The 26,848-nt window shown below is 43.1% G+C and overlaps 1 protein-coding gene and 1 long non-coding RNA gene across 7 annotated transcripts in view; both read left to right on the top strand.

Moving 5' to 3' along the window:
- TMEM164 (transmembrane protein 164) overlaps positions 1 to 26,848 on the top strand; it is a 179,014-nt gene that overhangs the window by 6,335 nt on the left and 145,831 nt on the right. The window contains exon 2 of one of the 6 annotated variants that reach the window (XM_027534777.1): positions 18,084 to 18,155. The exons of the other annotated variants lie outside the window; for them this stretch is intronic. The gene's annotated coding sequence lies outside the window, so the exon portion shown is untranslated. The remainder of the gene's footprint in view (positions 1 to 18,083; positions 18,156 to 26,848) is intronic. 6 annotated transcript variants of the gene reach the window in all.
- LOC113887589 lies at positions 20,050 to 24,146 on the top strand. Its single transcript, XR_003509764.1, has 2 exons — positions 20,050 to 20,093; positions 22,405 to 24,146. It is a non-coding gene; the product is annotated as an uncharacterized LOC113887589 (long non-coding RNA).

The following is a 26,848-nucleotide window of genomic DNA, read 5'->3' as shown; positions in this document are numbered from 1 at the left end:
ACAGTCTTTGACAGAGTCCCTTCCATTATAAGGGAAATGGTGTGGATTGGTGGATTAAACAACCCACAGACAGCCCTGGGATTTAAAATGATGATACCAGTTTTGCTTGTCGCCTGCTAGGGAACCTGAGCAAATTATTTAGCTTTTTCCTATCTTGATCTTCTTCGTGAAATGGGCCACATGGAAACAAAGCATTTTAATCCTCTGAATAGCTCTGTGGTCACTTAAACAGACGCCAGGTACAGCTGATCAGAGCTGGCAGATGACCAATAGATTTTTTTCCTCTGACTCAGAAACTGACAAACCTCAACTTTTCACCTTTCTTGATAGCTCTTAGAATCCATTCCTCTAATTAGTTCTGTTGCTTTTCTCTGGATCCTTGCCCACATCTGCATACCCTTCTATACACAGTCTATAAAACTGGATACTGTGACCAGAGGTCCAGCCCACACCCAGCAGAGAGGAAAGATTTCTTTCTCAGCCTTTTCTCACTGTGCACCTGTTAATACAATGCAGCCTGGAGCTTACTGTTAAGTAATAGAATGCAGCAGACTCCTACTCAGGGGGTGATCCACAGGCCCCCTGGATTTTTGTCCCTTTGCCATAGAAGTACCTCCTTCATCACTGTCTTCATGGGATCTGTCGTGAATTCCTCCCCTCTGTAGATGGTCCTGAAGATTCTCTGGGAAACTTTCCAGTTGACCTTGACTCCACAGTTATTCCATTCATTCCACCAATACCTCTTGTCCTCCTTTCCCAACTCTGCATATTCCTCAGACTGTTAGCCTCTTTAACATTAGCCTTTGTATGAAAAAATTGCAAGCATTAGTTGCTCAGTCACGTCCTACTCTTTGTGACTCCATGGTCTGTAGCCCGCCAGGTTCCTTTGTCCATGAGATTCTCCAGGCAAGAATACTGGAGTGGGTTGCCATTCCCTTCTCCAGGGGATCTTCCTGACCCAGGGACTGAATCCGGGTTTCCTGCATTGTAGGCAGATTCTTTACCATATGAGCCACCAGGGAAGCCCATGACTTTGTATACAAGTCGGTAGTTTGGTAAGTGTTCAACTGGGTTGTTTGATTTTACATGTTTGTTCATTCTCTACCATTAGTGTGTATACTTTTCTTTAAGGAAAGGAGTAGTATGTTTTTTTCCCTCTGTAACACCGTGCAGAGCTTAATACAATACTGTATGTGCACATTAATTGCTTAATGTGTAGTGTGCCTGGATAATGCTGGCTGACTGACTGGCTGACAGAACTGACTTTTTTCTGTTCTTTTTTCTTTTTCCCTCTGGTGGTTCTGTCTGTGGTCCCTTGAGGTCTCATGGGCACAGTTCCTGTGTCTCCTGTGCCTATTAAGAGAAACTCCTGTCTGGTTTTTTTTTTTTTTTTTGAAATAGCCAGAAAGAGAGGTGGTTTCACCTCCAGCTCACACATCTTTTTGTTGAATTTCCATCACAAAGAGCTGGTTATTAGGAACTGCAGCCCATTCTCTGCCCCAAGTTTCTGCTCACTTTCATTGCACTGAGGAAATTGCACTGTTGGATCTTGGTCTTAAATCCCTTGGTTTGACATCTGGAAATGTCTACTTTCTTCTTTTCCTCCTTTAATATCAGACATTAAAAAAACACTGTTATTAAGCTGGTAACTCACTTTCTATCTCTCCCCTTTTATATTTTTCAATAGCTTGTTCACTGTCAACCATGCTTCATTGAAATACCCTTTGCAAGAAGAGCCAGACTTCTCAACTTCTGGTCTTTCATATATTTTTTTTTGTTAACTTTGTTTGTGTTCAGCTTTGTGAGGTATAGTCGACAAAGAAAATTGTAAGATATTTAAAGTGCACAACGTGATTTGATTACGCATACATCATGAAAGGACTCCCCACCCCCCACTGAGTTCACTAACACATCCGTGATCTTTCATATCTTTTGTTAAATTGAGAACATCTTCTGCCAGTAACTGACTGACTGGACCTGAAGTGGAGTGCAGTGCTTTTCAAATTTTCTTTGTGAAAGATTCCCTTGGAACCTTGTTCTCATGCAAATGCCTGGCTCTCCACTCAGAGTCTAAGTCAGTCTCGGTCCTATAAGGTGAGGATGGGAACCTGCATTTATTACAAGTTCCTCAATGATTCTGATGCCAGTGAGCATTGGATCCCACTCTGAGAGACATTATCTAGTGGATAAAGTATGAGGTCAGAGAAGGCAATGGCACCCCACTCCAGTACTCTTGCCTGGAAAATCCCATGGATGGAGGAGCCTCGTAGGCTGCAGTCCATAGGGTTGTGAAGAGTCTGACACAACTGAGCGACTTCACTTTCACTTTTCACTTTCATGCATTGGAGAAGGAAATGGCAACCCACTCCAGTGTTCTTGCCTGGAGAATCCCAGGGACGGCGGAGCCTGGTGGGCTGCCATCTCTGGGGTCGCACAGAGTCAGACATGACTGAAGTGACTTAGCAGCAAAGCATGAGGTGGGATGTTGCTTCCGATGCTCCTCCTGACTGGTGTGATTCTGGTGGCCTGTGGGTGGGCATTTGGTCTTCTAGTAGTACCTCGGTATTTATGTGGGTGTTAAATAAGGTGGTTGAAATTAGAGGTTGAAGACCCCGAGTTATTGTGAGGTGGATTTTAAGGTAACTTTGGCGTTCCAGTGGCCTGTTGGGTGCCTGTGGCTTTTATAAGTGGAGGATTTCAGCCAAACCTCTTTTTAATCACCTTCCAGTCCTCCTATACTCCTTTGCCATTCTTGCAGTGTTGGAGATCTTTGGGAACTAACAAGATAAAATACTGATACAGAATTATTGCATCCTAGTTCTCTATTTGCAGGACTTTAGTTTTAAATGCTAATGGAAATGTATCCATTCTTGCATGTATTCAGCAAACATTTGTCCAGTTCCTGTTGTGTGTCAAACATTGTGCCAGACACTGGAGATTCAAAGATAAATAAGAAACATTCTTTGCCTTCAATGTTGCCCACAGTTGAGATGAGACAGGCAAGAAAAAAAGATCAACTAAATTACAATGTAACATGTAAAGATCAACTAAATTACAATGTAACATATAAAGATCAACTAAATTACAATGTAACATGTAAAGATCAACTAAATTACAATGTAACATGTAAAGATCAACTAAATTACAATGTGACAGGTTTGAAACAAACATTAAGGACCAGAGGGTCTTTTATTTTTTCCTGATGCAATTAAGGAAAGCATACTGGAGGAGGTGACATTTGACTCATAAGGAGACATGTTAGCTCTTTGAGAGCAGGGGTCCTTGTTTGTCTTATTTTCTATCATAGTGCCTCTCATGGGACCCACCTCATAGTAGGTGCTCAATAAACGTGTGAATGAATGACCAGGAGGTGGCTAGGTGTTGCAGAAGGAAAGGGTTTCTTGGCATAGGAAACGATACATGTAAAGGCACAGAGTTGCTTCCTCTTTCACAGGAAAGCTTTACAACTCTTACCTGGAGTCATTTTCATTTTATTATCAGGGCCAGGCATTGTTTTTGTATTTCTCCCTTGGCAAACCACGTAAAACTTGGAACGCTCTGTCATTTCTGGCCTGTTGATAAGACAGCTGCAGTTAATCACAAGTCCTTGATAGGGGGCTTGTGAGATAGAACGTTGTGTTCTCTCTGCTGTCCCAAGGAGGGCCCACATGGTCAAGGACAGACACGGAACACAGAGAGTGAGCAGACATTAAATGCAGGAAATGAGGTAGCAGGCATTCCACCCCCCACCAGATGATTTTTAGTGGCTCATGGGATGGCTGCTGGCCCCACGAAGCTGGAACTGATGCAGTGTTTCCATGCTCTTCTTCTACCTTTCTCTTTTCTATTTCTTTTCCCCTGCTTCCATGTCTTCCCCCGCTAACCCCCCCAACTCACCCCATCCAAGTTTGCCTCTTTCCAGAGTACTCAAAGCTCCAGATCAACTCCATCTAAATGCCTGTTTCACCAGAGGAGGTCCTATCTCCAAGGAAATAAGGAAGAAATCAGTTCCATGTAGGAAGTTCATACTGCAGTGTGAATGGCTCAGATGCAACAGAGGTAGGGGAGGACAGGACTTTTTAAAAGGGCCTTGTTAGCCTTACTTGATCTTTAATTGGTGGGGTGTGTCTCAGAATTTGAGCAGGTGGCCTTTCCCATGCTCCTTGCTCAGTTGTTGGCCTCCCTCCTGCTCCACCTCCCATCCTCCCCCACCCTGAGAACTGGAGTTATCAATGTCTTGCTGTCCTACTTGCTGAATGCCCAGGGTAAGTCTCCCTCCAAGGTGCTCTTGAATACAGCAGTTAAATCTGCATGTCTGGGGAGGGCTCCTCCTCTTCTGGGCACGGTCCTCTCTGTTTACTCAGCTCTTTCCCAGAGAAAGAGCTGCCAGCTAAACAGGGCATGGTTTGCACGTCTGTCAGTGTGTGGTGTGTCAAGGGACACTGACCTGTTTCGGTCAGTGATCCTGAAGGGGAGGGTTGGGGGGATCTTTCCGTTGGCTGCATACCCTTAACAGTAGCTGCTGGAGCAAATGTCAGAGGGAGGCAGGCAGGGTAGGATGAGTCTGGTTGTGGGCCTGGTGAGCTCTGAGGAAATGAAATAGATGGCAGGAGACTGTCTTCTCTAAGACAGTCCTTAGAGAGGATTGGACTGTTGGGCAGACCCAGTTCAAGCCATGTCCTGTGGGCAGATGTTTAGGTTGATAGGAGAGTGAGAGGTGAGATTATCTGAGGAGAAAGGAATCATGCATGACAGTTGCTCAGTCATGTCCCATGCTTTGTGACCCCATGGACTGCAGCCTGCTAAGCTCCTCTGTCCTTGGGATTCTCCTAGGCAATAATACTGGAATGGTTTGCTATTTCCTCCTCCAGAGGGTCTTTTCTTCCTGACCTGGGGATCGAACCCATGTCTCTTGTATCTCCTGCATTGGCAGGCAGGTTCTTTACCACTGCACCACCTGGGAAGCCCAAAGGAAGCATGAGCCCATTCTAATTCCATCTCAGTTCCTCCAGTCTCCCTGTCTCCAGCACACATCAGTGGTGGTATAAACTCAGGGTGTATTTTGCCTATGAATTGAGTCGCCTTTGCCAGTTGACCAGCTGTGTTTGCAGAACGACTTTGTGCTCAGGCTGTTGCTAGCAAAGAGACATTTCATTCAGGTGCTGATTAAACAAGGCACAGAGCCAGATTGCACATTAAGGGCCTTAACTACGGCTCTGGGAGCCCTGGGTAAACACTTATTAGATGTTTTGGGTAGAGTATTAGGAGAAGCTGCTGGACACGAGGGAAACTGGCTAGGAGAGACTTCTAGAAAGGTCTTTGGTCTTTTCCTAGATGCATCAGATCTGAGCTACTGGCATGTACACAGAAGGGCTAGACAGGTTTCCTCCTTGGCATTTACTTGGGAAATTCTTACTGGGACTCAGTAGGTTTGGACTGGGACACAGCAATGAACCTGGCTAAGTTAAGCTGGGCATTAGAAATGCCTCCTTTTCCTAATGCAGGTTCCGCTGAGTGGACTGAGCTTTTGGACCATATTTCCTGGGTTTGTATTTGAGCCCCATCATTATGTGACCTTGGGTGGGTAGTGGTAAAGAATTTTCCTGCCAATGCAGGAGACACTTGTTCAATCCCTGGGTCAGGAGTATCCCCTGGAGAAAGAAATGGCAGTCCCCTCCAGTATTCTTGCCTGGAGAATCCCATGGACAGAGGACCCTGGGGACACAAAAGAGTTAAACATGACTGAGCATCCAAACAACAAGAATCATGTGTGACTGTAGGCGTGTTACTTAACTGCTATCAACTTCACTCATCTGTAAAATGGATATAATCACAGTACCTACCTAATAGGGCTATTGTGAGTATTAAATGGAATAACTTAAATCAAGCATTTGGCAGAAATTCTGGCTCATTGTCAGCAATAAATGTTAGCAGCTTTTCATAGTACAGTCAGCCCTCCATAAATGTGTGTTCCAATTTGCAGATTTAACCAACTACCGATTGAAAATATTAGGGGAAAAAATTTCAGAAAGTTTGAAAACATAAAACTTGAATTTATTATGCACTGGAAACTGGTTATATTGTGTTAGGTGTTGTAAGTAATCTAGAGACAATTTGAAATATATGGGAGTATGTGCAAGGTTACATGCAAATACAACACCATTGTATACAAGGGACTTGAGCATCCATAGATTTTGGTATCCCTGGGGGGTCCTGGAACCAATCCCCCATGGATAGCAAGGGACAACTGTAGTAGTAATAGTACTGTATAGTACTGTATAGTATTATAGTAGTAATAGGGGGCTTCCCAGGTGATGCTGGTGGTAAAGAACCCACCTGCCAATGCAGGAGACATAAGAAATGCAGGTTCGATCCCTGGGTCAGGAAGATCCCTTGGAGGAGGGGGGCATGGCAACCCACTCAAGTATGCTTGCCTGGAGAATCCCATGGACAGAGGAGCCTGGCGTCTAAGCCTGAAGTGACTTAGCATGCACAGTAGTATATAGAACTCCTATATAGTGGTTCAAGTCATGCTGGGTAAAAGCTGTGTGTGCACAATCAGTCATATCTGACTCTTTGCAACCCTATGGACTGTAACCCGCCAGGTTCCTCTGTCAATGGGATTTCCCAGGCAGAAATACTGGAGTGGGTTGCCATTTTCTATCCCAGTGGATCTTCTGACCCAGGGATGGAACCCATGTCTCTTGTGTCACCTGCACTGGCAGAAGGGTTCTTTAGTGCCAGCTGGGAAGCTTCCCAGGTGGGGAGGAAATGTCAATTCATTCCAGTATTGTTGCCAGGGAAAATCCCATGGACAGAGGGGACTGGCTGCTTAAGGTCCACAGGGTCACAAAGAATTGGACACAACGGAGCGCACGCGCTCACACACACAAAAGCTGACTCTAGGTTGGTAAAAGCTTGGGTTCAGATCCTACCACTAGCTGTGTAGCCCTTGGCAAGTTGGGTAACCTCTTTGACCCCCTAGTGACCACATTTGTAAATTGGAATAATTAAACCTACCCTGTAGGGCTGTTGTAAGACAATAATGAGAAACAATGAGACAAGAGTAATAAAAACACTTAAGATAGTAAACAGTCAATACTTTTTTTTGCTGTGCTGTGCTGTGTGATGATAATGAGCTTTGTTATCCTTATGGCTGCTGCTGCTGTGAGCTTGGATGCCTGATTCTGGGATAAGATGACAAATTAGATACAGGAAGGCAGCTGTAAGAATATCACCCAAGAGAAACTTCACTGGCATCTTCATTTCATGTGGTAGGCAAAAATACTGATTCCATGAAGTTGGCACCCACATAATCTCTGCAGGGCAGGGTTGCTTGATTGTTCAAAGCCTAAGGATAGCTTTGTGGGAAATTGAGAAGTTACTGTAAATCACTCAGTGTTTTCTGAAGCATTTGGAGGATGGCTGTCATTGGTGGGATGCTTGGCTGTCCAGGGATCTCTGGGCTTAATTATTGCTGCTCTTCATCAATGGACTGGCTCTCTGGTGCCAGCTGTCTTGAGATTGGTAGCCTAGGAAACCGAGAACATGACAGAAGCAGGAAAGGATTGGTTTGGGGGTGGGCAGAAACAGGTGTGTGGATTGAGTTTTTACTTCTTCATTAATTTCTTTTGACTAAGGATAGTGCAGCTCTCTCAATAGCTGCCTGTTCCCAGAGTTAAGTTATCAGAGGAGAAAGGCAGGTTAAACATAGACCAGTGCCTTGCCTGACATTTCAGCAAATGGATGAAAAACCAAACAAATGAACAAGACAATTCTTCGAGTATCTCCCAGGTATGGAAACCCTCTCATTTTTAAGACTAGTTGCTCTCAGAACTAGAACCCCAGCAGCCAGTCCCTCACTAAAGAGAAGTCCCCTTTAATTGTGCAGCCCTCTGGGGCCAAGGCCTGGGTCTTGTGGTTTCACAGCCTTGGGGTTGGGATGCCCCACCCCAGCAAGGCCATTGATAAGCCTTCAGGCTTATTTGCAAGTGTTGTGAGTAAATAGGCAGTTCCTTGGGGGTAAGGTCAGGTTTTCTGTAATAATCTGGGTTCCCTGGGAGGAATTGGCTTGGAGGGCATTCCTAAAACAAAGGACAACCCTGAGAAATTAAGGGAGACTGTACCCAAGGGTCCCCTTCTTATCCACACTTTTGTTCCTTGTAATTTTGCATTTGTAGTTTCCTTTTCTAAGTCCCAGGCACTTGAGAGAGTGTGCATGCCTGTTGCCGCACTTTATTTCCTGCCCTGCAGGAATGTTGCTCAGGGTCATGTGCATAAATACCTTATTATCATCAATGCTTTTATACTTGGCCCATTGAGCTACCACTGACTGCTGGCTGCTGCTTCATGTGGGCCTTTCTCCCTGTTTCCCTGGTCCCTAGTCACAGGAGGACTCTCAAGGCCCCTGAGGAAAGGGGCTGGTTTTACCTTTGGGTTTCTCTTCCCTGTGCAGCAGTGCCCTGGAGTTTGCAGTTCAGCTGTCCTCAAAATAGCCCTGCAAGCTGGCACCAAGCTAAAGTCCAGTTTCCCTTCTTTACTGGTGGGGTTTCTGGCTAGTGAGCAAAGAGAACTGAGTGAACCCCAGCCCTGTGCCTGTCCTCCCTGGGCGAGGCTCTTGGCGGGGGTGGGGATGGGGATGGGGTGGGGTGCCGTCTTGGGCCTCGAGGTCAGCGGTGGCCTTTGGGCCGAGGCTGCATTCAACTTGTGAGGTCACAAAGGCTCTGCCTGGCTGAGCAGTGTTTGGCCATACCTCACAGCTAGGGCTGTGTTTACTCAGATGGACACACATGGAATCCAGGCTGGGATCATCTTCCCGAGCTTCTTACTCCCTGCTTCGGGTCTGAACTGAAAAACAATTTGCAGAGTACACTGTGGTCCGCACCTGTTTTTTTTTTTTTTAATCCCCTTTCCACAGCCAGTTTGCAGTGAACTGAAGATTAATCCTGGCTCCTCCCATTTCTTTTTTATTTTTTCTTCAGTTTCCTTGGGATTGGGTTCTCACTCTTCAGTCATAAATGTCCATAGACACTAAGGACAGTTGGTGCCACTGCTCATTTAGGGTCCCCCTGCCCCAGACCTCTGAAATACCATAAACCTGAAATAGGGTTATCTGGGCAAAGGGGGGTTAAATTTAGGAGAAAGAGCTCATCATAATATTTGGTTATCTCTGTACACTCTAAAAGTTAGGAGTAGTAGTGATGATAATACTTTTGATATAAACTATACTTTGATAATACTTTTTGATAACACTTTGATAATATTTTCAATATAAGTGATGATAAACAGTTTGAGCATGTATCATGGTTCAGGTACTGTGCTTAAGTCTTTTGCCTATATATTACCTAATTTTCAGCCTTCTGCAAGAGGCCATTTTTGTTTTATCTAATTCTTCTTTTGGAGAAGGAAGTAGCAACCCACTCCAGTATTCTTGCCTGAAAACTCCCATGGACAGAGAAGCCTGGTGGGCTGAAGTTAAAAGGGATCACAGAAGAGTAGACGCGACTAAGCATGCAAGCATGCATTCTTCTTTCCCTTTGTTGTAGCCCATTTCTTCTTTGGTTGACTTACAGATACTGAAGAAAAATGTTCTAGCAACACTTTGCTGGGTGGAAATGGCTGAGTGATGCCAAATCAGAGCTGAAAAAAAAAAAAAAAGAACCTCAGAGATCATCTCCTCACTTGTTTTTCCAGATGAGTAAACTGAGACCCAGAGAGGTGAAGTGACTTGCCCAAAGTCACAGAGCTCAATGGAAGCAGAGGTGGATCTCCTGGTTCACTGTCACTCTGTAGTACCATTCATGGCCTCCTTCTACCCCTTACCATTCCAGCATAAAAGAAGCTGGGCTTTTGTTCTTGCCCAGTAGTTGAGAAACAGAAATCTTGTGTTTTATTTATTTTTTTGAGCATCATTTTCTATGACAGCCTTGAAAGCGAGGCTCTCACAGCTGCAGGCCACCTTTCTACCTGACCGCTATAGCAACTACTTTTCCAATGTGTTTTTCTGCCCTTGCTTTGTCTCTTCCACAGAGGAAGCAGGCTGCAGTGCCACCATTGCTTGCTGCTTGTCCTGGGCAGGTAGTCCAGGGAGTGGTATATGCTCAGTGAGCCTGTATGGCAAGTCAGTGTCATCTGCTGTGAGATATTGATGGTTTTGCAATGGGACCCATTCAGTTGGGGCTGTAACTGAGGTCATCATTTTTCTCTAAGTAGAGACCTGCATGCCATCCTAGTGAACAGTTGTGTGAGGCTCCACAGCAGGTGAATGATTCCAGAACCTCATTCTGGTAGAAGTGACAAAGGTCAAAGAGGAAAAAGGTCAAAATAATTGGCCAGCCCAGGGAAGAAGTCATTTCATCTTGGTAAACAATGTAGAGTAATAGATAGAGCACAGGATTAAGCATTAGCCAGACCTGGCCTTGGCTGCAGGTTTCATCTCTGACTAGTTGGCAGAACCTAGTAGTTTTGGCTGGTCAGATTGCCTCTCTTGGGCTTATCTTCTTACATAAAGTGTGATAGTTGAAGAGTCTAGGCTCTGAAGTCAGATTGGCCAGGTTCAAATCCCAGCTCTGCTGCTTTCTAGCTATGTTGCTTTGGGTAAGTTAATTGATATCTCTGGGTATGTTTTTGTCTTTGTAAAATGGGGATAATACCATCTGTGGTTTTCTTACAAGAATTCAGTGCATAGCTACATGTAAAGTATCTAGATCAATGTCTGGTGCATAGCAAGCACAGAGTATGTTATCTGTAAGATAGGTATGCTCTTTGCCCTTCATATCTCACAGGCTAAATGTGACAGTCAAGTAAAAGATTTGCGAATGTGTCTTGTAGCTGGAAAGCACTGTCTAAATGGGAAAAATAATTTTTTTGAGAGCATGAGCATTCAAAGACAAGTCTTTTCAATGGTTTTATCTAATCCTAGGATTAGATATTGATGGATATTTATTTTTTCAATTTTAATTTTTTTAAATTATGAAAGTATGATAACACCTTTACTTGACTTCGAAAATACAGAACAAGATTACATGTAGTTCCACTATCTATTACAAGCATTCTTTAAGTAGATAAATTAAGATTTTTAGTTGGTTTCCACATCAAATACTCAAAAAATAGAATGAACATATAGAGAAGCAGAAGGATATAATAGACCTGAAAGGCATTGTGAACCAATTCAACATGATATTTTTTTGACAAGCTGGCAAAAGGAAGGATAGTAGGTTAATGTGTAAGGTTATATAAATGCTGGGTCCATCAAGCAGTGCATGTTCTGCTTTTTCCCTCCTAGTGTACTTAACGGTGCTTAAAAGCTAAGTAAAGTGGTTGGAGGATTTGGAGTGAAAAGCAAGGATTACGATACTTTTCCCTTAGGGCCCCTATCTTAGTTAATGGCACTGCAGTCCATCAGTGACCTGGGTTAAGTCCTTTGAAACTTTGACACATTTCCATTCCTCTCTTCCACCATCAGAGTTTCTTGAGTCATTTTGATTCTGTCTTTCATTATTTCTCCCATCTGTCTCTTGCTTTTCTTCTTTGATTCCTCTGCCCTAATTCACCTAGTTGTTGATCATCATCACCACTATCTGTCTTCTTGCCAGCAGCCTGCTGACTGATTTTCCCTTCTCCTGGGGTCTTTCTGCTCTGTCCATCATTTATACCGCTGCCAGAAATGATACAAGGAAAATTCATGTTGGGTCCTGCCATTCCCTTGCTTAAAAGCCCTCAGTAGCTCCCTACTGCCTTCAGCAAGGAGAGCAGACAGCTGGACAGATGCACCTTGTGGTGCATCTGGTGCCCTGGGCCAGCCTTGCTAATCAAAACATGAGCATGCTTGCTCAACATGCGTCTCCATGTAGGTTCAGAATCATCTTTAACATAGTATTTGAGGCAGCTACTATTACTCAGCCAGAGAATGGCAGAGAGAGAAACCCTTTAGAGAAAGCCTGAGCTCCTTGTGATAAGATTTGGGACCTTCCAAATCTTGATCAACCAGCTTTATCCTCTAGTACATTGTTCCATATGTGCTCTGATCCAGCCACATGTACCATGAACTTCCACGGTTCTCTGACTCTGAGTTTATACTTTGTTCACGTTGTACCCTCAGTCAGAAATACTTTTCTCTTCCTGTTGAGATGCCAGTCATCATTCAAGGCTCAACACTCCCCCTTGTGAAGGTTTCTTCAAGCCCTTATGCCAGATTTAGCCATTCTTGTCTATTTTAGCATTTGATTCTGCCTTGTGTTACATAATTGTTTATGTTGCTCCCTCACTTCTTAGTTTGTGTATTCCCTGAATACAGAATCTATGTTCTGTTGATTTTTTCTTTTCTAACGCTGCACAACATCTAGTACATACTAGACTCCTAATTTTTAAAAAAAGCATTTAACTGAGTCTAGTCCTTTCCCTTTGTTTTTTGGATGAGGAAAGCGAGGCTTAGAAGAAAAGGTCAGGAGTTCATTTTGGGGCTTTGTTGAGTCTCAGATGTTTGAGATGTTGAGGCTGGAGTGAACAGCAGGCAGTTGAGATGTAGTTGGGCTGGCAAAGTGATTTAGGAGGCATTCATTTAGAGAAGTTGGCAGGGGAGAAGATGCAACTATCATGCAAAAGCAGAGGGGAAAGAAGAAAAGGATTCTGTGAAATGCCTACTTTTGTGGGCAGAAGAAAAGACTCAGTGAAGCAGACATGGAAGGACACCCAAGGCAGGAAGGAAATTCAGGAAGCAGGTCCTCTATGTCATGTGAGGCAAAGAGGTTGAGACCAAGGAAGGCTTGAGAAAAGGCACTTGGAATTGGTGAGTACAGGCTGGTCTGGTGGCCAACGGCCCACCCACTTCTAAATAGTTGCCCTAGAAATGTTCATGTGTGAAGAGTTGTGTGCAAGGGTGTTATGGAATCAGAGAAGATTAGGAAACAGCCCACCAGGGACAGAATGGCACATCCCACCAGTGGAATATTGTACAGCTTTTAAAAGGGAGGCTAATCTCTATTCCCTTTGGAAGATGGTAACAATATTTTATTAAAAAGAAATAACGGTATGTGTGATATGAACCCATAAGCACCTCGTGAAAGTCTGGAAGATTGTGTACTCGGTAGTGTTGAATCCTGAGTTGTTAGGGAGAGGGGGGACACCCTCACTTTGTACTTAACACATTTCTGCATTGAATTTGGTGTAAGTACAAATTTCTTGAGTAATTGAGAAGAAATATTTTTGTAAAAAAAGAAAGGCAGCCAGGGAGAGCAATTTCAGTAGAAGAGAATCATTGGATGAAGGAAGCCAACTCACGAGAGAGGATCTGGCAGCTGAGAAGACACCATGTGGGTGAGAGACTGCTCACAGAGCCTTTGCTGCCGCTATGGCTTGTGGGGGTGAGGCAGGGGGTACAGTGAGACAGGGCTGCTAGAACGAGGCAGTGACCCCATGGCCAGGGTTTTCAGCCGAAAGGGATTAAGTAGAAGAGTGGCAAGGTGGCCTAGAGACAGGCAGAGGCTGATTAAGAATGAATTAAAAGAGCAAAGCAAAGTGGCCATGTGTATATATGAGGGAGGCAAGAGAGGATGGGGTTGGGGGAGAGACTGGTTGGGAGCCCAGCTGCAGACGGAGCGAATATTCTTAGCTGTAAGGAAACATCCAGATGAGGCAAAGAGTAGCACATTTGAGAAGGGACAAATTAAATATCAGTTTGAGGAGTAGAGAAACTTCCCCCAAAAGGATGAGATCTCAGGCCAAGTAAGCCTTCCATACAGTGGTTGGGGCAGAGGCTGGACTACCTAATTGCCTTCTCTGACTGAGGATTAAGAAAGCCCCGCGTTGTTTAAATTTTGGTGGCCAAAAACGTTTTGGCAGTGGCAAAGTTATCTTAATGGCTCAGAGAATAGTCAGGTGAGTGAGTGAAATGGAATTCCTGTGACTTCGCAGGCCTCCTGCTGGATCTGTCACTAAGTTTGGGACTAGAGGTGGAGATGGAGAAGGTGGAGGCCAGGAGTCCTCACCTGTGCCTGCTCCTACAGTCATGAAGGAAACATTTAAAAATTCCAGTACCTGTTTTCCCCACCCCATTCTTATCTAGTTGTCTGGACTGGGGGCCTACACATGAGCATTTTTTCAGGTTCCTCAAGTGATTCTAATATGCAACTAGGATTAGAAGCCACTAGTGGAGAAGACTGGATTACATGTGTTCTGAGCCTAAACTGGCCCTCTGAAGCTTGTGTATGTTGTGTGTATTTAACACTATTTCAATACACCTATTTCGTCTATTGTGTATTCCCAAAGCCTGTGGGTGCATTACTTGTAAAACGTGCATCCCATTGTTTGCCAGCTTCTTGCTCGCCTGTCGGGGAGATCTAATAAGCTCTATGAGGTAAAATTCAGGAGTTCCTCAAGAACAATAGTTGTACTTGCAGGGCTCCTCATAAGGGTGCCTGGCACTTCGGTATTCAATTATTGTCAGGTGAAGTGACAAGGAGCTTTGTTTCCCTGTGTAACGCTGCTTTTAAAAACCCAGGAATAGTAAAACCTGACATACTCAGAAAGTCTGGTGGGAGAGAGGCTTGCGAACCACCTGGCACATGTAAAGTGTCTGATACACTAAGCACTGTGCGGGAATCCGTATCCCTCAGCACGTCCTATGCAATGACTCTGAGCCGTGCATCATACTCAGGACTGTGAGATACACAGGAAACATCAGATATGGTTTCTGCTCCCTAGGGAGCTTATTATCAAGGCTCGTTTATAGTCTAATTACTGCATTTTAATGTGGAGAACTTATAACAGGAGAATGCTAGAGGTCAGAGGGCCTTTGAAGTTCCTTTAGTTCAAACCCTTCATTTTGCAGTGGGGAAAAGAAGCCCAGCACAGGAAGCTACTTGCCCAAGGTCACCCCACTTGGGGATGGCAAAACCAGGGCCGGAGTGTCGGGCTGCCTCCCTCTGAGGTCTTAGTGCCCTGTTCTGTTGGATCAGTTGAAGGACAAGTGAACCTAATGGCCTGTGTTAAAACTTTAACAAGAATTCCAGTTTGTGCTTTATGCTCTCACTACCTTATAGTTGAGGGAAGAGTGTTTGCATTTTAGTCTTTTTTGAAAGCTTGCCTAGGGAGGGCCAGCACTGGTTACCACTGGAAGTATAGCTGAGGCCCAAGAGGCCTAAGGGGCTTCCCAGGTGGCTCAGTGGTAAAGAATCTGCCTGCTGATGCAGGAGACCCGGGTTTGTTCCCTGGGTCAGGAAGATCTCCTGGAGAAGGAAATGGCAACCCACATCAGTATTCTTGCCTAGAAAATCCTATGGACAGAGGAGCCTGGCATACTGCAATCTGTGGGGTCACAAAGAGTTGGACCCAACTGAGCGACTAAATAGCAGCAGTGAGAGGCCTAAAGATGGGGAATTTTGCCTTTACTGAAACAGCCACTGACTCTAACCCCTCTGTGTCTAATTAGGGCACTTTTCCTACTGTTTCTAATGGGCTTCCCAAGATTAGTAGGTTTATCAATTTTCTGCCTCAGTCACTCCTTTTTTTGTTAAACTGTTGTGAGTCTTACCTTAGAGGAGGGAGGTGGCCTGGTGTTCTGTGCAGGCCTGAGAATTAGTACAGTGGGAATGGGTTCCTAGTGGTGCCAGCATCAGGCTGTTTCTTCTAGCCCTGTTCCCTGCCAGTTCCCAAGCCCAAAATTCAGTTCCAAATCTGGGGCTTTCTCTGAAGAGTCAGGTGTAATTCCAGGTAGAGATTCTGGGTGCTCTTCCCTGGGCCCCTTCCCCACACAGACAAGGTTTAGAGAGCTAACAGCTCTGCCTTCCTCTGTGCCAGATTGTGGTAATAGTCACGTGCATGCCTGCTAAGTTGCTTCAGTCGTGTCTGACTCTTTGCCACCCCGTGGACTGTAGCCCACCAGGCTCCCCTGTCCATGGGATTCTCCAGGCAAGAATACTGGAGTGGGTTGCCATTTCCTTCTCCAGGGTATCTTCCTGGTGCAGGGATAGAACCCACATCTCTTGCATCTTCTGCATTGGCAGAAGGGTTCTTTACCACTAATATCACCTAGGAAGCCCCAATAATAGTCACAACTATATGTATTAGTTGTATATAAATATGTATTGAACGCCCTGTGTGATCAATGCTATGATTGGCATTCCCATTTTACAGATGAAGACAATAACCTTCAGAGAGGTTTAAGTATCATGCCCAAAGCCACATAGCTAGAAAGTGGTCAAACTGGTACAGGTTTGGCTGACTTCAAGGCTGGTGGTGTTATCTGTTAGGCTAGTAGAGCTTGTCATTCAAAGAGATTGTGTGTGTGTTAGTCGCTCAGTTGTGTCCAACTCTTTGCGACCCCGTGGACTGTAGCCCACCAGGCTCCTTTGTCCGTGGGATTCTCTAGGCAAGAATACAAAGAGATTACCAATTATATTTTTCCTATGGATGAAGAACAGTCTGCCAACTTTCGGTAAGCCTATTTAAAGAATTAGTCAGAAGAGTCCCATGTAGCAGAATTCTGTTCTACTGTGGGGCAGACTGTATTGGGAGACTTGCCAGTCACCAACACTGCATAGTCAGATAGATTACTTCCCTTCTCTGGGATTCACTTTCCACATCTGTGAATGAAGGTTGGACCAGATGATTTCTAAGATCCCTCCCAACTCGTACATTTGATGACACTTTGGTTCATTTCTCACTTCCTGGCAGAATGGAAAAGTCAAGGAACTGGATGATGGACAAAATGCATTGGAAGTGTAAAAGTGGGGAGAATCTCATAGTGCCTTCAGGAACTTCCTGGGTGGGTCAGTTAACCTCAAATGGCTTTACCATGCTTAGGCAGTTACACATGGGTTCTAGTTTTCCTCGGGAGTTTATAAAGAAATAGTTTCTTTTCAGGTAGCTTCTTACCCACGTCAAAATTTAACCAGCTTTCTTAAAGTGGCAGTTATTTAATTTCAAGACTTGTGGTGGTGCTAAAAGTATTTCTGAAGATCAAATAAAAACTGAAAGGGTAACAGGGCACTTAAATAGGGGGCACTCATATTTTATTGCTCTGGGTTAGAATGATTAAAATGTGGGTTCTGTTTTGTAAGAGGGTTTGGGGTGATGGTTTTTAGAAGAGAAGCAATCTGAACAGCAGGTTGTATGTGCAACTTTTATTTCCCTTCAGAGTTTAAGAGCAGGTTAACCCATAACTAGGTCTTGTGTAATTGACCTTTCCTTTATCTGTTTTGTCATAAAAAATCATCTTGTATTCAAGAGCACTTAAAGTTAATAACCTATAAAACCTATGTGGTCCTGCAGTTAGGTAGCTTGGATCTTAAAAAGTATTTCTGTGTTATTGTTGGGGTGTTTGGGTGTGGATATTCTTGAACCTTGGATGGTACATGTAGCAGTCAGCTTGCATCAGGAAGGGCTGTGAGGGGCTGCCCCCAAAGCCAGGCTCTTGTCATCTCTTCTGCCATTCAGGTAAGGTACTGCCATTAGGGGGAACAAAATCATTTACTTGGGGACAGGGAAGGGGAAGCCCTGATGGGTGGTTTATGATGCCAGTGGGGCTTGGCACATAGTCAGTGCAGCATAAATGTTAGTCTTTGCTCACCAGTCCCAGATCAAAGCAGTTGGGGATATTCATCACTTGTGGGCCATGAAGTCAGTTAGCCTGGCAGTGCTGCCATGTAGAAGGAGTTAAATAAAAATCAGGTGACATCAAAACTCAAGTGGCATGCACATCCTGTTCTTCACCTCCCGCCCAATTTTACCGTATTCATGATCACCTGGGTCTGTGTACATTCATAGGAGTGTATGTCCTGGTCATGACTGTCTTGGTTTTCAGAGAAGGAGAGGGTGAAATGAGGCCACATAGGGGCAGTATTTCTGTGGGTTTTAAAAAAATAATGCTCAGTCATGCCGCGAAATGGCAGCAGCATTTTACCTGGTTACATCATGAACACTAACTTGGAAACCCTGCTGGTTTGCTGATTTTTCAGTCTTCTATTCACATGATGGTCGTGTGCGTCCCCACTGGAGTTGTGCCTTCTGGTTTCAGAAGGAGAATTGACATGCATTGCTTCATACACGCAGTACCCACTTCCCCCCTTTATTTCTTTCTCTTCTAGCTTGGTGCAGGGCTTTGCAGACAGATCTGGATTTGAAGCTAATTTCTGTCACTCCTGAGCTCTGTGCTTTAAGTAAGTCACCTAATCACTGTCTCATTTGTAGAATGGTGCTAAGAATTCTGTCTGTCTCATTAGATTACAGAAAGAATTTAAATGAGTTAATATTGGTGAAGCCCTGAGAAAAGTGCATGGAACGTAGTAGGTGCTCAAAGAAATATTAGTTACGGTCTATCCCCTTTCCCCCAAGAAGTGGAGGCAGTAACAAATAACAGCCTTTCTTTGAATAACTCCAGAAACTCTCCTGGCATTAGTCTGCCCTAAGGGGCTGAGGTTTGCCTTGTCTTTTGATGATAAAGAGTAACCGTCAAGAACCGTCAAGAACTCTGGATTTTATCCTCACAGAAAGCTTGAAGTTGTTGACTTTAGCTGTCAGTTAAAAGAGTTGGGAAGATGGGGTGGAAATCTCCAGAGAAGAGGTGTGTGCTTTTGCTAATTGCACTGCAGACAGCAGGGTGTATGAGTAATGAGCTGTATGTTTGGTGTGGGAGTTCAGTGCCAAGCCTAAGGGACAACATGGCTGAGTTTCATTGGCTCCTGTGACAGGTGGCTCCCTGGCTTTTTACCGTTGAGATGTCAGAGTCCAATAGTTTGAACCTCAGCGCTCTTGATTATAGGCCTATTAACTATTTCTTCACTGTGATAATAATTAGCATTTATTCAGCTTTTACTTTGTTCCAGGTACCAGTCTATTTTTTTTTCTTTATGCCTGTTCTTTGCCTTATTTTATTATTATTATTATTTTACTTTATAATATTGTATGGTATTGCCATACATTGACATGAATCCGTCACAGGTGTACATGTGTTCCCCATCCTGAGCCCCCCCTCCCACCTCCCTCCCCATCCCATCCCTCTGGGTCATCCCAGTGCACCAGCCCTGAGCACCCTGTATCACGCATTGAAACTAGACTGGCGATTCGTTTCACATATGATCATTTACATGTTTCAATGCCATTCTCCCAAGTCATCCCACCCTCGCCCTCTCCCACAAAGTCCAAAAGACTGTTCTATACATCTGTGTCTCTTTTACTGCCTCACATACAGGGTTATTGTTACCATCTTTCTAAATTCCATATATATGCGTTATTATATTGTATTGGTATTTTTCTTTCTGGCTTACTTCACTCTGTATAATAGGCTCCAGTTTCATCCACCTCATTAGAACCATCAGCAGACGAATGGATAAGAAAGCTGTGGTACATACACACAATGGGGTATTACTCAGCCATTAAAAAGAATACATTTGAATCAGGCACCCGTCTAAATGCTTTTTGCCTATTAACTCTTTTAATCCTCACAAGAATTTTAAAAGGTAGGGCACAAAGTAGCTAAATTGCTTGCCAGAGTCTCACAGCTGGTGGAGGAGCTGGTTTTAGAAACTAGTTAGTCTGATACCAAACTCAGGGTCTTCATCAGCTCTCCTGTAAAGTCTCTGGTCTTTTTTTTTTTCCTTTTTAAATTACACATTGTAATTGTTAGTTGATGATGTCCAGAAATAGTTGATTTTTGTTCATTTTTTGTAGCCAGCAACATTGCTAAATGCTTCAAATTAATTATAATTAATTGGTCTGAGGATTCTTGTATGTTTTCTATGTTGGTAATCATAATCTACAATGAGTGAAACCTTTGTCTCTTCCTTTGGAGTCATTTTATCTTTAATACCATTTTCTTGCCTTACCATTCTGGTTGAGACCTCTAATACAGTGTTTAACAGAAGTGGCAATAATAGATAACCTTGTCTTTTTCCCTGTCTTAAAGGGTGTGCGTGTGTGCTAAGTCTCTTCAGTCGTGTCAGACTGTTTGCAACTCTATGGACTGTAGCCTTCCAGGCTCCTCTGTCCATGGGATTTCGCAGGCAAGAATACTGGAGTGGGTTGCTGTGCCCTCCTCCAGGGGATCTTCCCAACCCAGGGATCGAAGCCAGGTCTCTTACAGTTACCTTCGTTGGCAGGTAGGTTCTAGCACCATGGAAACACTGAAGTGTTTCACCATTAAGTATGGTGTTGAAAGTGAAAAGTGAAAGTTGTTAAGTCACTCAGGCGTGTCAGATTCTTTGTGGCCCCATGGACTGTAGCCCGCCAGGCTCCTCTGTCCATGAGGTTCTCCAGGCAAGAACACTGGAGTGGGTAGCCATTCCCTTCTCCAGGGGATCTTCCCAACCCAGGAATTGAACCTGGGTCTCCTGCATTGCAGGCAGTTTCTTTACCATCTGTTCACTGGGTGTTAAGCTGTAAATTTTTTTGGTGATATCTTTTACTGGACTATAGAACTTCCCTTCTATTCTGAGTTTGCTAAGTTGTTTTTTGTTAGTCATAAATGGATGTTGCTTCTTATCAAAGACTTTTTCATCTGTTAAGGTGATCATATTACTTTTGGTCTTTAATCTTTCAATGTGGTAAATCATATTGATTTTCTAATACTAAACCAACTTTGCATTCCTGAAATGAAATGACCTTGATCACGATGCATTATCTTTCTTGTTCCTGGATATGATTTGCTAGTATTAGATTTGGTGTTTTTACAACTGTTCAGGAATGAGTCTGGCTGTGGTTCCTTTCTTGTACTGTCCCTGTAAAGTTTTGGTATTTATTACTAGCTTCATAAAATGAGTTGGGTAATGCTTCCTCATTTTCTAAACTCTGGAATAGTTTGCAGAAGATGAAGTTATTTGTTTCTTGAGTGCTTGCTAGAACTTGCCAGTAAAACTATCAGGGCTTTGGTGTCTTCTGTGGAAAGATTTTGGACTACTGATTCAATTTCTTTCATGATGGTAGAAATTTTCAAGTATTCAATTTCTTCTTTAATTAGTGTTAGTAATTTGTTTTTCTAAGAATGTGACCATTTTGCCTAAATGCTCATACTTAGAGGTTTAAAATGGTTAATAGCCTCTTAACTATAGAAACTGCAGATATGAAAAAGACAGCTCCCTTTTCATTCATAGTATTACTTATTTTAAAAAATCAACCTCACCAGAGATTTTTAAGTTTTGTTATCTTTTCTAGGAAGCAATTTGGGCTTTATTAATCCTCTTTCTATTATGTGAGTCTTATTTCTGCTAGTTAAAAAATTGTTCTGTAAACCAGTTTTCAGTTTTATCCCTTGTTCTTTTTCTAACTTAAGTTGGATGCTTATTATAACTCATTTATTTTCAGACTTTATTTGATTAAAAGTATTGAAGGCTAATAATTTTGAGCCACGTGCTGCTTTAGCTGGATCCCACAGACTTTGGTATGCAGTATTTTGTTGTTAGTTCTAAGGATACTTGGAACTTGTTAGTTTATAATTTCCATGGTGATTTCTTAACCCATGGGGTGTTTAGGATTTTTTTAAACATTGTTAAACATTTTCTAAGTTATTTTGTTGTTGATTTCTAACTTAGAAACATTGTGATCAGAGGATGTGGTCTGTATGGTCTGATTCTTTGAAATTTGATGCTCTGTGGCCCAGCAGCATGAGGCCAGTGTCCACTAGATCAACCTTGTTAATGTTGCTGCCGTTTGACAGCCCCACCCAGTTTTTCATTGGGTTACTCTTATCAATTGTTGGGATAGTTAAAATTTACCATCACAAAGGTGGGTCAATCTAGTTCTTTTAGTTCTGTCAACTTTTACTTTATGTATTTTGCTGCTATGTTATTAGGGGTAGTAAGTTACTTTTCCCCTTTCTTTGTTAGGTCCATTAATGAAATGCTCAAGATAGGTGTTCAAGACAGGTGCACCTTAGCCTGTAGATAGATGAGTAAGGGTGACTTGGTGAAAGCAAAAGCATCCTTCTAGGGGGGCAGGGTAAATTGGATTTTGAGTTCCAGGGAAGAAACACATTTAAAATCTGAATTGCACCTTCCCAGGCATAGAATTAAATTTTTGAAGCAATTTGACTTTGCCAAACAAAATTAACACCCTCATAGCCTCAAGAGCCAGAGGCTTTTTGTCATCATTAAAACAGTTTTGAAAGCTGTATTCCTCTTGGGTTGGGCAGGAGGTTGGGAAAGAGAGCTTTATTTCTCTTGGGCCGTATAGACATTACTATTGGTTGGTCAGACAGGTTTCAGACCCTTAGGCACTCTGCTGCTTATTGCCTAGCATTTTCTGTGGGATATGGCTCAAATTGAGTTACCTCTCTGCCTTTTAGTTTCAGTGGATGTAATTATGTGGGTAGTGCTCATTCCCCTTCCACCTGACAGGGGTGAGGTGTGCAGAAATTGAGATAATAGTTACATAGGGATTCTAAATAATTAATCAGCTCCTCTGCTCACTCTGCAGAAAGAAAATCAAGTCTGTGGGAGACCAGCTCTCAGGAGGACCAAGCAACAGAAATGATGGCAACAACTACACCTTTTATTAGATTCTCAAATAGAATCAGACCACATGAAGCTGGAAGTCATACAGAGAGACAAATTACATCTGCTCACATTTGGGTGGGAATAGAACTTTTCAGCTTCAGCTTTTGACCCTGTGTAGTTCTGTGAAATCTCATTTTCAGGCTCTGTTAGGGCAGCCCCTCGTTCTGATTGGATTTCTGAAATAAGCACTCTGAGCTGGTCCTCTTCACTAATGCCTCCTTCCCTCTCAGAGAATTGTAAAGAAGGGGGAGCAAGTGAGCCAGTTAGGACCCACTCTCATTATCTTTTGATTATAGAAGTAACATATGGTCATAGATAAACAAACAAACAAAAAAACCTTAAAAGTACAGGAATGTATAAAGAAAAGGGAAATTTCCTGGAAATCCATCTCCTCAACCCTATTCTTTTCCTTTTAAAGACTGCGGCTGATGGCAAAGAATCTCTTCTCCTCACCCTCTTGATTCTTTTCCTTCTAATTTGTTTTTATTTTGATGTGAAAGAAATTTTAACCTAATGGTTATGGTGGTGGGAGAGGGTGGTTTTGGCTTCTACAGAATATGGCTGCATGAAATAAAGGTCAGGGCTTGAAAATACCAATTGTTCATTCTTATTTTAAAAGGGTAAACTGTAAGGCAGGGAATAAGATTTTAGGTACTCATATCCTAATCCAGTTGTGTTTACATGTGTTAGGGGGATGGATAGACAAGTGGTATAGTCGAAGTAAGACCATTTTTGCAAAACTGCTTTGTTAACTAACAAGCTCTACAAATATGAGATTAGCATGAATGTTGTTGCTGACTCTGGGGGGATGGTCTTGTGTGTTTATCTGAACAGTTAATATCTGTCAGTGAGCCATTGCACAAGCGACTGGCCAAATGATATCCTGTGTCTCAGATGTTCCATCTATTTGCAATTCCAAAGCTTATTTAATTGCCTTCAGCTGCTTAATATATAACCTCATCAATAGGATAGAGAAGCAGAACTTAGCCTTAGAGGATAAAGGTCAGAACAAGTGTAGCTTACTACTGATATGCCCTGTTAAATAGCCCACTCGATGCAGGGAATTGAAGAAGCATATAAGAAAGCATTACCCGGTACTGCCTTAAGTACAATAGAGTGAGTGGCAGCACTCTATAAACTGTTAAGCTGGGTAATAATGCAAAGGATCGATGTCATCATGACTGGGGAGATTGGCTGTCACTCAGCGACTTAGCTGTGATATGCTTCTAGGCAATTCCACAGGGCTTTTATAAGCCCCTTTTCTGTACATGTGCTAGAAAGTGCCACAGAAATACAGTCTCCTGATGACTGTAGAAGCCAAGCAGCAAAATTTAATCAGACATTTGTCAAGAAGATGGCAGATAATGACCAATTTTTGGTAGACAGATAGTTGTCTGCAGAAACAAAGCCTGTATTGAACTATTTTGGAGTGGGAAGAAGCATTGCTATGACAACAAATTACTTATATTTGATTTAGAAAAAGGAGAGGAGTGCAGCTTAATGGTTTAGAAAGCTCGTGAGAACAATTGTTGGCACTGGGTATATGTTAAAATATAAAATGTTAAGTATGATCTGTTAAATAATTGAGCACCTCAGTGCATTCTGTTTCCAATATCTCTTGTGAACCAATAAAATACAACATAAATCAACTTCTAAAAAACAGCTACCAGAGTTACATGCAAATCATTCTGTTTTATAAAGTGCCCCAAATGAAATTCCCAGCTTTCATTTGCTGAAATGCCCCCAAAATGTCATGTGTTTAAAAGGAAAAAAGAAAAAACAGCCAAAACCCAGAGACCTGTTTACTATGTTTTTATTGCATCCGGACCTGAAATTATGGTAGTTTGGAGTTTCTCATTCTGAGATGATTAATCTTTTTTTTTTGATTGGTAGTGTGTTTATTTGAAACAAAACTTGTCTTCAGACCATTTCCATCCTTTCGCTGTGTTAATTCCTGAGAGAATGAGTAAACAGTGGTTTGTATGAACTGGTTACTGCAGTACGCCTGGGGAACCAGGCCTGAGGCAGGTGGTGAGGGCTTAGAGAACCTGCAGAAAACCTATGGACAGGAGGCTTTCTCTGACAGAAATCATCTTTCCTCTTTCTAAGGAAAAAACCAGAAGGACCATATTCCTTGGAGATAGGATTTAGGGCCTTGACCATATTCTAAGTGTGGGTAGATCTAGTGACTCCTTAAGGGCCCTTGAGACCAAAGTATCTAAAGGTTTTGTTTACTTTTATGGCTTTCCCTGCCCCTCCCTGCCCTTTACCCAATATCATCTCCCTGTATCGTTCTAGAATGTAAATGAAAAGTAGGAGACAGGAAGAAGCTTGAAAGATAGAGGACTAACTTCACCAATAGAGGATTACCACCCTGAACTTTTAAACTGTCTATCCAGGCAGAAGTCACAAATTTGCATGTGGCCTCCCCTTTGGAGGAACAAATTTGATTGGTCATTACAGGGAAGAGACCATTTTGTAGGGTTTACTCAGAGGAGGTTTACTCATCCCACATGCTAACAAAGTAATGCTCAAAATTCTCCAAGCCAGGCTTCAACAGTATGTGAACTGTGAACTTCCAGATGTTCAAGCTGGATTTAGAAAAGGCAGAGCAACCAGAGATCAAATTGCCAACATTCGTTGGATCATCAAAAAAGCAAGAGTTCCAGAAAAACATCTGCTTTATTGACTATGTCAAAGCCTTTGACTGTGGATGACAGCAAACTGTGGAACAGACCACCTGACCTGCCTCCTGAGAAATCTGCATGCAGATCAAGAAGCAACAGTTAGAACTGGACATGGAACAACAGACTGGTTCCAGATCACGAAAGGAGTACATCAAGGCTGTATATTGTCACCCTGCTTATTTAACTTATATGCAGAGTACATCATGAGAAATGGGTGGGCTGGAAGAAGCACAAGCTGGAATCAAGATTGCCAGGAGAAATATCAATAACCCCAGATATGCAGATGACACCACCCTCATGGCAGAAAGCAAAGAAGAAGGAAAGAACCTCTTGATGAAAGTGAAAGAGGAGAGTGAAAAAGATGGCTTAAAACTCAACATTTAGAAAGCTAAGATCATGGCATCCGGTTCCATCACTTCATAGCAATTAGATGGGGAAACGATGGAAACAGAGACTTTATTTTCTTGGGCTCCAAAATCATTGCAGATGGTAACTGCAGCCATGAAATTAAAAGATGCTTGCTCCTTGGAAAAAAATCTATGTCCAACCTAGACAGCATATTAAAAAGCAGAGGCATTAATTTGCCAAGAAAGGTACATCTAGTCAAAGCTATGGTTTTTGCAGTAGTCACGTATGGTTGTGAGAGTTGACTATGAAGAAAGCTGAGCGCCGAAGAATTGATGCTTTTGAACTGTGGTGTTGGAGAAGACTCTTGAGAGTCCCTTGGACTGCAAGGAGATCCAACCAGTCCATCCTAAAGGAGATCAGTCCTGAATATTCATTGGAAGAACTGAAGCTGAAGCTGAAACTCCAATACTTTGGCCACCTGATGCGAAGAACTGACTCATTTGAAAAGACCCTGATGCTGGGAAAGATTAAAGGTGGAGGGAGAAAGGGATGACAGAGGATGAGATGGTTGGATGACATCACCGACTTGATGGACATGGGTTTGAGTAAGCTCCGGGATTTGGTGATGGACAGGGAAGCCTGGTGTGCTGCAGTCCATGGGGTTGCACAGAGTTGGACACGACTGAGTGACTGAGCTGAACTGAACTGAACTGAATTCACAGGAGGAAGTTTGAAAACAACAAGCCACATCTTAAGTTAATCTTCCCCTTTAAATGAGGAGTGGCCCAGAGTCACAGCTGCTGATGAATCACAGACTTTGCCTGGCATTCAGTTTAAATTCCATCTTAAGTGATCTGCAATCATGTCAGATCATGTCCTGTCTTCATAAGCTTCTAGAGCCCCCAGTTACTTGCATAATAAAATCTGAGGTTGTTAGCTTGTTTGTGTGTGTGTGTGTGTGTGGTAGTCATTCAGTTGTGTCTGACTCTTTGCAACACCATGGACTGTAGACCACCAGGCTCCTCTGTCCATGGGATTCTCTGGGCAAAAATACTGGAGTGGGTAGCCATTCCCTTCTCCAGGTGATCTTTCCAACCCAGGGATTGAACCCTGGTCTCCTGCATTGCAGGCAGGTGCTTTACCATCTGAGCCACCAGGGAAGTGGCAATACACCTTTTAGAAAACTATTGCAAATTAATGAAAGTGAAAGTTGCTCAGTCGTGTCCAACTCTTTGTGACCCATGGACTATACAGTCCACAGAATTCTCCAGGCCAGAAAACTGGAGTGGGTAGCCTTTCCCTTCTCCAGGGTATCTTCCCAACCCAGGG

This window comes from Bos indicus x Bos taurus, chromosome X, assembly GCF_003369695.1.
Source record: "Bos indicus x Bos taurus breed Angus x Brahman F1 hybrid chromosome X, Bos_hybrid_MaternalHap_v2.0, whole genome shotgun sequence".
Classification (NCBI taxonomy): domain Eukaryota; kingdom Metazoa; phylum Chordata; class Mammalia; order Artiodactyla; family Bovidae; genus Bos; species Bos indicus x Bos taurus.
This window is presented reverse-complemented; position numbering and strand designations above follow the sequence as displayed.